At 51.1% G+C, this 11523-nt stretch overlaps 1 pseudogene; it reads right to left on the minus strand.

Annotated features, from left to right (window-relative positions):
• Window positions 1-9114: 9114 nt before the first annotated feature.
• LOC144104149 (uncharacterized) lies at window positions 9115-10759 on the minus strand (annotated as a pseudogene).
• Between the last annotated feature and the right edge of the window lie 764 nt (window positions 10760-11523).

The raw sequence follows: 11523 nt of genomic DNA on the forward strand, positions 1-11523 counted from the left end.
CTCGCATCTTACATCCTGGGATGGTTTTTAGTTCAACTAAAACAGTTTGACTACAGCTCTTAGATTATAGACCGAGAGGGACTGTCAAAATAATTGCCCGACCTTTAAAACGCACTTCGAAAACAGGAATTGATAATTTGCGTTATTTGCCTGCTGTCTTTGACGAGATTGCTTCCTACCGCTCGCTGATCAATGATTCTTTGACACTTGTGTCCCATGAGCTGTCAAAATTTTCGAGGGCTTTCAGAAGCAAAATTGCCAACAGATTCATTGTAGTACCTTTTTTGGTATGGCGTTGCGCACACGACGAGACGAACACAGGAAGGAGTAGGACGACAGAAAGAGCACAAACTATCAACTGACTTTATTGCTATCACAGCAACATATATATGCAGAAATAACACGTGCAAAACAAAGAGAGAGGGAACAAAGATGAAGTTTGTGACAAGTCAAGTCTGCATGTGTCAACAAAAGCAGCGGAGAAAATTTTTCTCTTTATCATATAAGGTGACCGAGGTATCACTTACACAACTATCACCCTTTTCTCTGATGTAGAATGCCTCCAAAAGTTCGCGGGCTATTTTGTTTTTGCTTTTGCCCAGAATCTTGATTTCTTTGAGCATCGGCTCACAACCAACGCATGAGATGCAATGAGCGGGCAAGTTCGCCCCTTCTCTTTTCTGTATAGAAAGGGCATGCTCCCCTGCGCGTTCATTGACGCAGCGTCCAGTTTGGCCGAAATACACGCGTTCACATTTGAGCGGGATTTGGTAGACCACGCCAGTGGCACATTTGGCAAACTGTACAGCATGTTTCTTTGTGCATGCGCTTCGTGGGGTTCCATCCTCGGTGATCCTGGAGCATAACCCAGCGAGCTTTTTTGGGGCCGAAAATACCACCGGAACGCCATGCCTGTTGGGCACTTTTTTATATTGTGGGAGAATTTGTGCATATATGGCACCACCGTATGCCATACCAAAAAGCTATGCACCAACTCGCCCAGCAAGAAGTTCTTCTACAATATTTAACTAGCTCTGAGGGCCCTTTTCTTAACGTTTCTCCTTGACCTGTCCAAGTCAACGCCTGCATGGACCTCATCGTCAGCTCAACGTGCCATGCCAGGTACATCGCCTTCTGTTTGCGGAAGGGTCTCATTCCTCAAGATGTAAGCGCGTTGTTCGGTCTCTTCAAACCAAGAGTGGGGCTTTTGAAGCGCTGAAATGAACGGCTGCGCAAATCAGGACGCAGACAAGAAAGAGACACCACATGCGCACACTACCAACTGTTTATTCTATGGAAAGGTGGCATATTTAAACAGTTGCGCTCAAGCATGATACTCATCTCATTATCACTTCGAACCCAGCACGTGGTATGAAAGCCGCTACATCAGGTTAACAGACTATATACTGCAGATTAGACTGACAGATCAAAGGGATTGAAAACGGAAAAAATGGCCATCTCTTAGCAAAAGCAGTGTCAAACAATCGTAGCAACAGCAGAGTCATACAGGAGAAGCAAAAGCAGTCAGAAACCAAAAACAAAATATAAAAAGTAAAAAACCAATAACAATCGTAGCAAAAGCAGAGTCAAACATATGAAGCAAAAGCAGTCAGAAAAAGAAAGATAAACGAATAAAAAAATTTAACAACCCACCTAAACAAACAGCAGACGGCCGCTAGAAATGCTAGGCTGAAAAGTAGCACAGAGCATGACGTCACAAAAAACTGTCTAGGAAGGAAACTTCATTTATACGGAGGAATACCGAGGCGTCGCCGACCCATGTGCTTCCTTTCTTTTTTATCATAAAGGCCTCAAGTATTTCACGCGCCACCTGATCGCGACTCCTGCCCAGAATCCTTATTCCGTTAAGCACCGGCTCACACTTGCAGTCTCTACAATGGGGAGGCAAATTTGACCCGCCTCCGCTTTCAAACGTTTTCTCATGCTCCCGTGCCCTGTCGTTAATGCAGCGACCCGTCTGGCCTATATAGACACTTCCACACGTCAGTGGGATTTCATAAACAGCACAGGGTACGAATTGCTTGCCATGCCTCTTTTCGCACGGGGCTTTCTTCTGGCCGATCCGCGAGCATAACCCGCTCAGCTTTTTGGGCGCGGAGAAAATGACAGGAACGTCGAACCGGCCAGCAACCTTCTTCAAACTGTGCGCCACTCGGTGTATATAGGGGACCACTTGTGGTCTTCTTGATCCCGGCTTAGCAAGGGATTTTTTCTTCTTGCCTTTCATTTTTTGAAGGAGGGTCTCTGCTACGCTGCAAACGACAGAACACGGGAAGCCAACCATCTGAAGCCTTTCGATCTGATAGTTGAAGCTAGCTTCAGCCATGTGAGCACACGACTTAAGTAATGCAAACTCGAGGCAAAGAGAAGCGATAGCCATTTTAACTGTCTTGGAGTGCGCTGATGCGTACGGAAGCAGTTCCTTTTTTGCTCGGGGGAATACATCCAACACACTCGCCCATCTGAAAACTTGATATTAATATCTAAAAACTGCAAGCTGTTGTTGTCTGGTAGTTCGTGAGTAAAAGCCAGTCCTTTTCCTTGTTGTCTAAAAGCGGAAAGGATTCTTTCCACTGTGCTGGGGAGCGTCAATGCAGAGTTAGTAGTTTTTAGTACCACCAGGAAGTCGTCCACTTATCTAAAAATTCGCAGGACTGGGCCACTGTCAAGGGAAGAAGCTAAAGCACGGTCAATAGTTGATAAAAATATATTACAAAACGCAGGGGCAACACAGGAGCCGATGCAAATGCCTCTTCTCTGCAAGTACATTTCTGTTTCAAAGGAAACAAGCGTAGACCTAAGGTAAAATTCTAGTAGTGATAAAAAGTTGTCGACACTAATGGTACTTTCGACTGGTCGCTCCGATTCTCTCAGTTAGAGCGACCGGAGCGGGGGCAGCTCCCGATCTGAGGAGGATGCAAGACTCGCCAGCCGAATGTGCAAGTGCTTTTCAGAGCAGTGAGAGCGACGGAAATTGCAGGAAAGGGCTACTTCCTCCGATCGATGGATGGATGGATGGATGGATGGATGGATGGATGGATGGATGGATGGATGGATGGATGGATGGATGGATGGATGGATGGATGGATGGATGGATGGATGGATGGATGGATGGATGGATGGATGGATGGATGGATGGATACGGCTGAACCCTTTACATCGCGCGGTGGCTCAAGCCACCTAGCCATGTCTTGTGAAATTTTACTCCTGTCTTGCTTTCAGCCACCAATCAGATAACCTTCGCTTGGTTACTTCTAACCTCTTAAAATCCACTTTCACTTCACTATCCTTAAACCCCAAAGCCTTGGGTAAGTCAGCCCCGCTGCCTTCCACTGTAGGGTGACGCCCTTTACAGGAGAGTATCAGGTGTTGAGCCGTTTCCTCCTCCTCTCCGCACGCAATGCACAAAGTGTCTATCTCCTAGTACCTGACTCTATACGTCTTAGTCCGCAAAACTCCAGTCCTGGCCTCAAACAACAAAGAACTTCCCCTACAATTATCATAGATATTTTCTTTGACGGATGGATGGATGGATGGATGGATGGATGGATGGATGGATGGATGGATGGATGGATGGATGGATGGATGGATGGATGGATGGATGGATGGATGGATGGATGGATGGATGGATGGATGGATGGATGGATGGATGGATGGATGGATGGATACGGCTGAACCCTTTACATCGCGCGGTGGCTCAAGCCACCTAGCCATGTCTTGTGAAATTTTACTCCTGTCTTGCTTTCAGCCACCAATCAGATAACCTTCGCTTGGTTACTTCTAACCTCTTAAAATCCACTTTCCCTTCACTATCCCTAAACCCCAATGCCTTGGGTATGTCAGCCCCGCTGCTTTCCACTGTACGGTGAAGCCCTTTACAGAAAAGTATCAAGTGTTCAGCCGTTTCCTCCTCCTCTCCGCACGCAATGCATGCATGGATGGATGGATGGATGGATGGATGGATGGATGGATGGATGGATGGATGGATGGATGGATGGATGGATGGATGGATGGATGGATGGATGGATGGATGGATGGATGGATGGATGGATGGATGGATGGATGGATGGATGGATGCATACGGCTGAACCCTTTACATCGGGCGGTGGCTCAAGCCATCTAGCCATGTCTTGTGAAATTTTACTCCTGTCTTGCTTTTAGCCACCAATCAGATAACCTTCGCTTGGTTACTTCTAATCTCTTAAAATCCACTTTCCCTTCACTATCCCTAAACCCCAATGCCTTGGGTGAGTCAGCCCCGCTGCCTTCCACTGCAGGGTGAAGCCCTTTACAGAAAAGTATCAAGTGTTCAGCCGTTTCCTCCTCCTCTCCGCATGCAATGCACAAAGTGTCTATCTCCTGGTACCTGACTCTATACGTCTTAGTCCGCAAAACCCCAGTCCTGGCCTCAAACAACAAAGAACTTCCCCTACAATTATCATAGATATTTCATTTGACAATTTCCTGTTTAAAGGTCCGGTATGTTTCCAGTGCCGATTTCGTCAGCATCCCTGTTTTCCACAAAGCTCTCTCTGTTCCTTTAATCTTTTTCTTAACCGATAATTGCTGATTTGCCCCCTTACTGCTGTCCAGATATTTGCTTGTCAATTTTCTAGTTCGCTTTCTCCATTTCGTGTCAACATTCTTTATATACAGGTATCTGAAAACTTTCCTAGCTCACCGCTTTTCCTCCATCTTTCTCAATCGTTCCTCAAATGCTATCTTACTGCTAGCCTCTCTGCTCTCGAAAGACGCCCATCCCATATCACCCTGTACCCCCTGATTTGGTGTATTGCCATGTGCTCCCAAAGCTAACCTCCCTACTCCCCGTTGCCTAATTTCCAGCCTTGCTTGAACATCTGGCCTCATACACAGGACCGCATTACCGAAGGTCAAGCTAGGGACCATCACCCCTTTCCAGATCCCTCTTACCACCTCATACCTATTGTAATGACACAGTGCCCTATTTTTCATGACAGCTGCAGTCCTACTAGCTTTATTCATTACATATTTTTCATGCTCTGTCAGATACTCAACACTGTTATTTATCCACACCCCAAGATACTTGTACTCATTCACAATCTCAGACCACAGCGCCGCCAAGCAGCCGATGCCCGCAACGCTCCCAACAGGGGTGACAGTTTCTGTTCGCCTGCGAAGTGCAAGCGAATGTCCACGAACGTATCCTACCGTCCTGACAGCTTCCCAGTATGGACACCCCGACGACCGCTGCGCAGCAGCTGTTATTCTCCCTTTACGACGGTAAGTTTGGAATACGAAGAGTGTGCACAGTGCGTTGAAACCCACAACTGGCTCTTTCCCGCGCTCAGGCTTTGTGTCGCTTGGTCAGCATGGTGTGTTGTGGGCGCCTCACTTTCGAAGTACACATTATTAAAGCAGTTTCACATGCTATGACTGAGCGAATTCTACGACAAGTGGCGCGACGTAGTGAAAAATTTCCTACTTTTTCGTTGGAACCTTGTCGCTCTGGCCGCGCGAAACAGGCGCGTGCACCGCGGCAGTAGAAATTGCGAGCGTTGTAGTTTCGCATTTGAAACAACCTTTATTTGTTAGGTGCATTTACGAATTGCGTTGTGGCCTGTCCTGGACATGTGCGCTTGATAGCGAATGAATGCGCCACTGCACAGCACCAAGTATGCGGGCACGCTGCTCGTCAGCTGTGTAGTAGGCTTGCAGTACGTTCAGGACTTAGCAGCAGTGCCGGGCTCTCTGCCCCGTAGCATGTACTCGTACCATCTGATACCTGTTACAAGTCGTACTCCGTGCGATGGTACATATGTGTCAGAGGAAGTAATGACGGCTAGCGGCGGCTTTTTCGTGCACAACTACAGTGTTGTGCGTTTTTATCGTGAACACTTAAAAAAATTTCCCCGCCTCAACCGCTTGCTCATTTGCCGTGAAATTGCACACAGAGCTTGCGTATTATGGTAACTTTTGTATCGTAGCAAGTTTGAGAACGGTACTTACTTAGTTGAGCCGTGCATGATGCGAAAACGTAATCGTCTACGTAGAGATCGGCAACCAAAACCTGAAGGGCGGCAGTGGCGCCATCTGTTTTCGGCAGCGGAAACCGTTGCTACGGAACCGTCGAGGTGAGCGTTGCAAGGAGCGCGGGCCATTTGAATATGCCGTTCCGGCCATTTCGTCTGCTTCAACTGAAGCGCTTCAACAATTTCGGCTAACTGAGCGGGAAAAAATATCAGAACAGCTGATTTAACGAGGCTTTATCTTTCTGAGCGGCCTTCTGGTTACGTTTTTCACTGCCGAAAACAGATGGCGCCACTGCCGCCCTTCAGCGAAAAAGCGTCGTCTGTTGGTTTTGGTTGCCGATCTCTACGTAGACGATTTTGTTTTCGCATCATGCACGGCTCAACTAAGTAAGTACCGTTGTCAAACTTGCCACGATAACAAAGTTACCATAATACGCAAGTTCTGTGTGCAGTTTCACGGCAAATGAGCCAGCGGTTGAAGCGGGGAAGTTTATTAATGTCTTCACGATAAAAACGCACATTGTAGGTATTGGGGCAGCGATCCGGCTGGCGTAACTTAAATGGCGGCCAGACTGCGGTACCAATGTTGCCAGACTGCACGCTAGACGTCTACAGACGAGTTCGACGGACACAGTGCTGCCACTTTCTCTCCATCCTCCTCCTCATACACACGCCCTCCCACCCTCTCCATCCCATTTGAGATACCGTATTTCACGCTACGTAAGGCGCGCGCTGTAGCGTGTTCGCCGCTGGGCTTTCAGATGCCGTCGATAATTCTAGCACCCTTCGCGAAGGGTGCGGTCGTTATAGCCGGCACGCTTCCGACGGTCTCTGGGCAGGCGTTGCATAATTCCTGCACGCTTCCGACGGTCTCGGGAACTCCCAATTTAAGCTGCACTGCTCTGGCGCGACCGAAACTTTCGCTTTGCGCGGCCGCTATAGCCGGCATGCACACGAATCCGGCAGGCGTTGCATAATTCCTGCACGCTTCCGACGGTCTTGGGAACTCCCAATTTAAGCTGCACTGCTCTGGCGCGACCGAAACTTTCGCTTTTCGCGGCCGCTATAGCCGGCATGCACACGAATCCGGCAGGCGTTGCATAATTCCTGCACGCTTCCGACGGTCTCGGGAACTCCCAATTTAAGCTGCACTGCTCTGGCGCGACCGAAACTTTCGCTCTGCGCGGCCGCTATAGCCGGCATGCACACGAATCTGGCAGGCGTTGCATAATTCCTGCACGCTTCCGACGGTCTCGTGAGCTCCCAATTTAAGCTGCACTGCTCTGGCGCGACAGAAACTTTCGCTCTGCGCGGCCGCTATAGCCGGCATGCACACGAATCCGGCAGGCGTTGCATAATTCCTGCACGCTTCCGACGGTCTCGGGAACTCCCAATTTAAGCTGCACTGCTCTGGCGTGACCGAAACTTTCGCTCTGCGCGGCCGCTATAGCCGGCATGCACACGAATCCGGCAGGCGTTGCATAATTCCTGCACGCTTCCGACGGTCTCGGGAACTCCCAATTTAAGCTGCACTGCTCTGGCGCGACCGAAACTTTCGCTTTGCGCGGACGCTATAGCCGGCATGCACACGAATCCGGCAGGTGTTGCATAATTCCTGCACGCTTCCGACGGTCTCGGGAACTCCCAATTTAAGCTGCACTGCTCTGGCGCGACCGAAACTTTCGCTTCGCGCGGCCGCTATAGCCGGCATGCACACGAATCCGGCAGGCGTTGCATAATTCCTGCACGCTTCCGACGGTCTCGGGAACTCCCAATTTAAGCGGCACTGCTCTGGCGCGACCGAAACTTTCGCTTTGCGCGGCCGCTATAGCCGGCATGCACACGAATCCGGCAGGCGTTGCATAATTCCTGCACGCTTCCGACGGTCTCTGGAACTCCCAATTTAAGCTGCACTGCTCTGGCGCGACCGAAACTTTCGCTTTGCGCGGCCGCTATAGCCGGCATGCACACGAATCCGGCAGGCGTTGCATAATTCCTGCACGCTTCCGACGGTCTCGGGAACTCCCAATTTAAGCTGCACTGCTCTGGCGCGACCGAAACTTTCGCTCTGCGCGGCCTCTATAGCCGGCATGCACACGAATCCGGCAGGCGTTGCATAATTCCTGCACGCTTCCGACGGTCTCGGGAACTCCCAATTTAAGCTGCACTGCTCTGGCGCGACCGAAACTTTCGCTCTGCGCGGCCGCTATAGCCGGCATGCACACGAATCCGGCAGGCGTTGCATTATTCCTGCACGCTTCCGACGGTCTCGGGAACTCCAATATTTAAGCTGCACTGCTCTGGCGCGACTGAAACGTTCGCTCTGCGCGGCCGCTATAGCCGGGCTGCACACAAATCCGGCAGGCGTTGCATAATTCCTGCACGCTTCCGACGGTCTCGGGAACTCCCAATTTAAGCTGCACTGCTCTGGCGCGACCGAAACTTTCGCTCTGCGCGGCCGCTATAGCCGGCATGCACACGAATCCGGCAGGCGTTGCATAATTCCTGCACGCTTCCGACGGTCTCGGGAACTCCCAATTTAAGCTCCACTGCTCTGACACGACCGAAACTTTCGCTCGCCGCGGCCGCTATAGCCGGCATGCACACGAATCCGGCAGGCGTTGCATAATTCCTGCACGCTTCCGACGGTCACGAGAACTCCCAATTTAAGCTCCACTGCTCTGACGCGACCGAAACTTTCGCTCTGCGCGGCCGCTATAGCCGGCATGCACACGAATCCGGCAGGCGTTGCATAATTCCTGCACGCTTCCGACAGTCTCGGGAACTCCCAATTTAAACCTGAGCCGGTGAGCCGCTAGGAGGTGTACGCATACTGGTGTGGCTTACTTAAAAAAAACTGATATTTGAGCTAGTTGGTGCACACTTCTGGGAATAACAGCGCTGAGACGAGGGACAAAGAAAGAAGACAACAGGACCGGCGCTCAGAAGCTCAATTCCCAGAACCTCAATTACTACAGCATTTTAACCACTTTTTAAAATGCAGGAAATTTTGTATGTGCTAGCTTCTTTCGTGGATGGTTATGCAAGATTGCATACATTAGACGAATCGGTGATCTTATAATGTTTTTGTCCGTGCATACCCACTGCGCTCTAACGAGCCTGCAAGGCACTGAGAGTAAAATGATTGTGTTTTACTCGCCTCTGATGTGAGATTGCATAATTGAGACCGGCAAGAAATTGCCACTGTGGCATGAGAGAGAATTCGGGCGGAGCGGGCAGCAGCGCCTCTGCCTAGGCAGCTCTTGGTGGCTCCGAGAGGAGCCGGTAAAAATAATAGCGACAGCGGGTGCTGTCGCTGAAGTCGGCGTTGCAGAGTCGACTTCAATGGGGAGTGCAGATCGGCGACAGCGGCTGCGTGGCGATGGTTTAGAGCGGGTAGCGCCGTGCAATCGCCTCCATCAGCCGCAGAAACGGGTCCTGGCACTTGGTGCGACCGTTGATGGATTGCCACCACTGCCAGAATAGGTGCGACTGCAGCAGGGCCCGGGAGGTCTTCTGCCCGTTCCGCACAAGTTTGCGCTTCACCTTCTGCCACGCACTCTCGATCCTCTGAGTGTTGGCCCCTGTGAGCGGGTCGACGAAATTGGTGGTGTGGTTGACTGTGTGCCAGTCTAAGTTTAAGGGAGCTCCGTTCCCGTCTTGCAGGCTGGGGATGCAGCTGTAGGCGCCCATTCGTCGCTGTAGACAGTGGTGCTTGGCATGATGTTGGCGGCGACGATTGGGCCCAACGTTGCGGCGTCCCTTTTCTCCACTTGGAAAAGTCTTGGCTCTCCAGTCTGTGACCACACCATCCCGAACACCCACGGGCCCTTGTCGGCCACACCACCGTAATTGTTGCGGTGCCTCGGGGGTACTGCATCGCCGGTCAGGAGCCGACCTCTGTTCGCCTTTCGCTTCCCCCGCAAAAGTGTCTCGTCTATCTGCACCTCCTGGCCGACTCCTCCCATGGGGGGCCGCGCTTGGAGCTCTTGCTCGAGAACTTCTCGGATGTAGTTCCGCCAGTCGCTCCTGGCGTCGTTCCTCAGCTTGAAATCCTTCAACACGAGCTCCCGTGTCTGGGTAGAAGTGAGGCCCTTCGCCATACAATATGTTATCCATATTATTTCCCTCGTTGCCAACTTGACATTGGGGCGTCCGAGGCGGTCTTTGCATGCAAAAAAAGAGCCGTCGCCTTGCGCGCCTTGCAAAACGGCGGTGCCGTTCAGCTGGGATAGCTGCCTTCTACACTTGTTGCAGCGGAAGCTGGGTCGCTTCCCTTTCGCAGATTTCCCATTAAAAGTCACCACTTCGCCTTCGCAGCTAGGACTCTTGGGGTTAAAACCAAGGTCCTTGCAGACACCCCAAAACTCCGATGTCGCAGGCCGGCCTCGCTGGTTGTTCGATGGTCGAGCAAGGGTCGACTCCGGCGTCAGCTTCAGTTCCCGGAGGAACGCTTGCTCCGACTCGAAGCTTCTGATGGCCAGATGGACCTCGCCAACCGATGGGTCGATTCTTGCACTCGCCATATAGCTCTGATGCTAGTGCCAAAAGGAGCGGCGCAGGATGACACGAATGAACGCTGAAAACTCGCAGACTGAGCTATATATACATATATGTTATGGTTGGCACCTGGCCCCACATGCAGAAAGGAATTCCTGCTGCCTTCTTCTCCTGCACCTGACACCACCTGCTGAAAGGAATTTCACCCAGCCTTTTCTCACCATTCTCTCACACACGTGTGTGTGTGTGTGTGTGTGTGTGTCGCTTGACTGAGGGCCGAAGAATCCCGGCTCTGTTAAGCGCATCAAGAAGGCATGCGATTCGCACACAACGAGCACGTGGCGCCGCTTGGTCGTGGGCAGCATTTCCACGGCAGTATCCCCGTGCTGCCCAAGCTGTGCGTCTGGGCAAATATGCCAACCACCTCACATTCCGCGTGGGCCTTCTTTTTCTTTCGCTGGTATTCTCGACTTCGCCCAAGCGTCGCGGGCCTCTGCATTCCGTCCTGCGAATAGCCAGCGGATTAGTGGTCCCGCCAATTAGCTTAAGAATTTGTCATCCTTCAAGGGGCGACGGGCAGGTGCGGCGGGGAAGGGAAAGGGAAAGTACCAAGCGATAAGGGCGAGAACTCTTGCGGGGAGAGGGTTTTCAGAATGTTTCTTTATGTGTTTCTTTTTCTTCTTCGCCAAGCCCCGGGCTCAGAGTTGGGCCCAACCTTGAGGGGCTCTGGCTACCTCCATTGGTTAATCCAAGCTTAGGGCGGGCCTCGATATATGACCGCCCTAAGAGACAGGACTTGACGGACAGAAAAGGGACGCCTTATAAATATAGCGTTTTCATCGCGAAAAGTGCTGAGCACGATCATAAGAAACGGAAAGGGAAGCGCACAACGCTAAGATTTTTTTGGGTGCCCCTGAAAAAGCCGGCATTTACCCGCAAGCGCAGCCGCCCGTATGCTTCTTGAAACCTGGTGCAGTACCACTACGAAACA

This window comes from Amblyomma americanum, chromosome 9 (assembly GCF_052857255.1).
Source record: "Amblyomma americanum isolate KBUSLIRL-KWMA chromosome 9, ASM5285725v1, whole genome shotgun sequence".
In the NCBI taxonomy this organism is placed as follows: domain Eukaryota; kingdom Metazoa; phylum Arthropoda; class Arachnida; order Ixodida; family Ixodidae; genus Amblyomma; species Amblyomma americanum.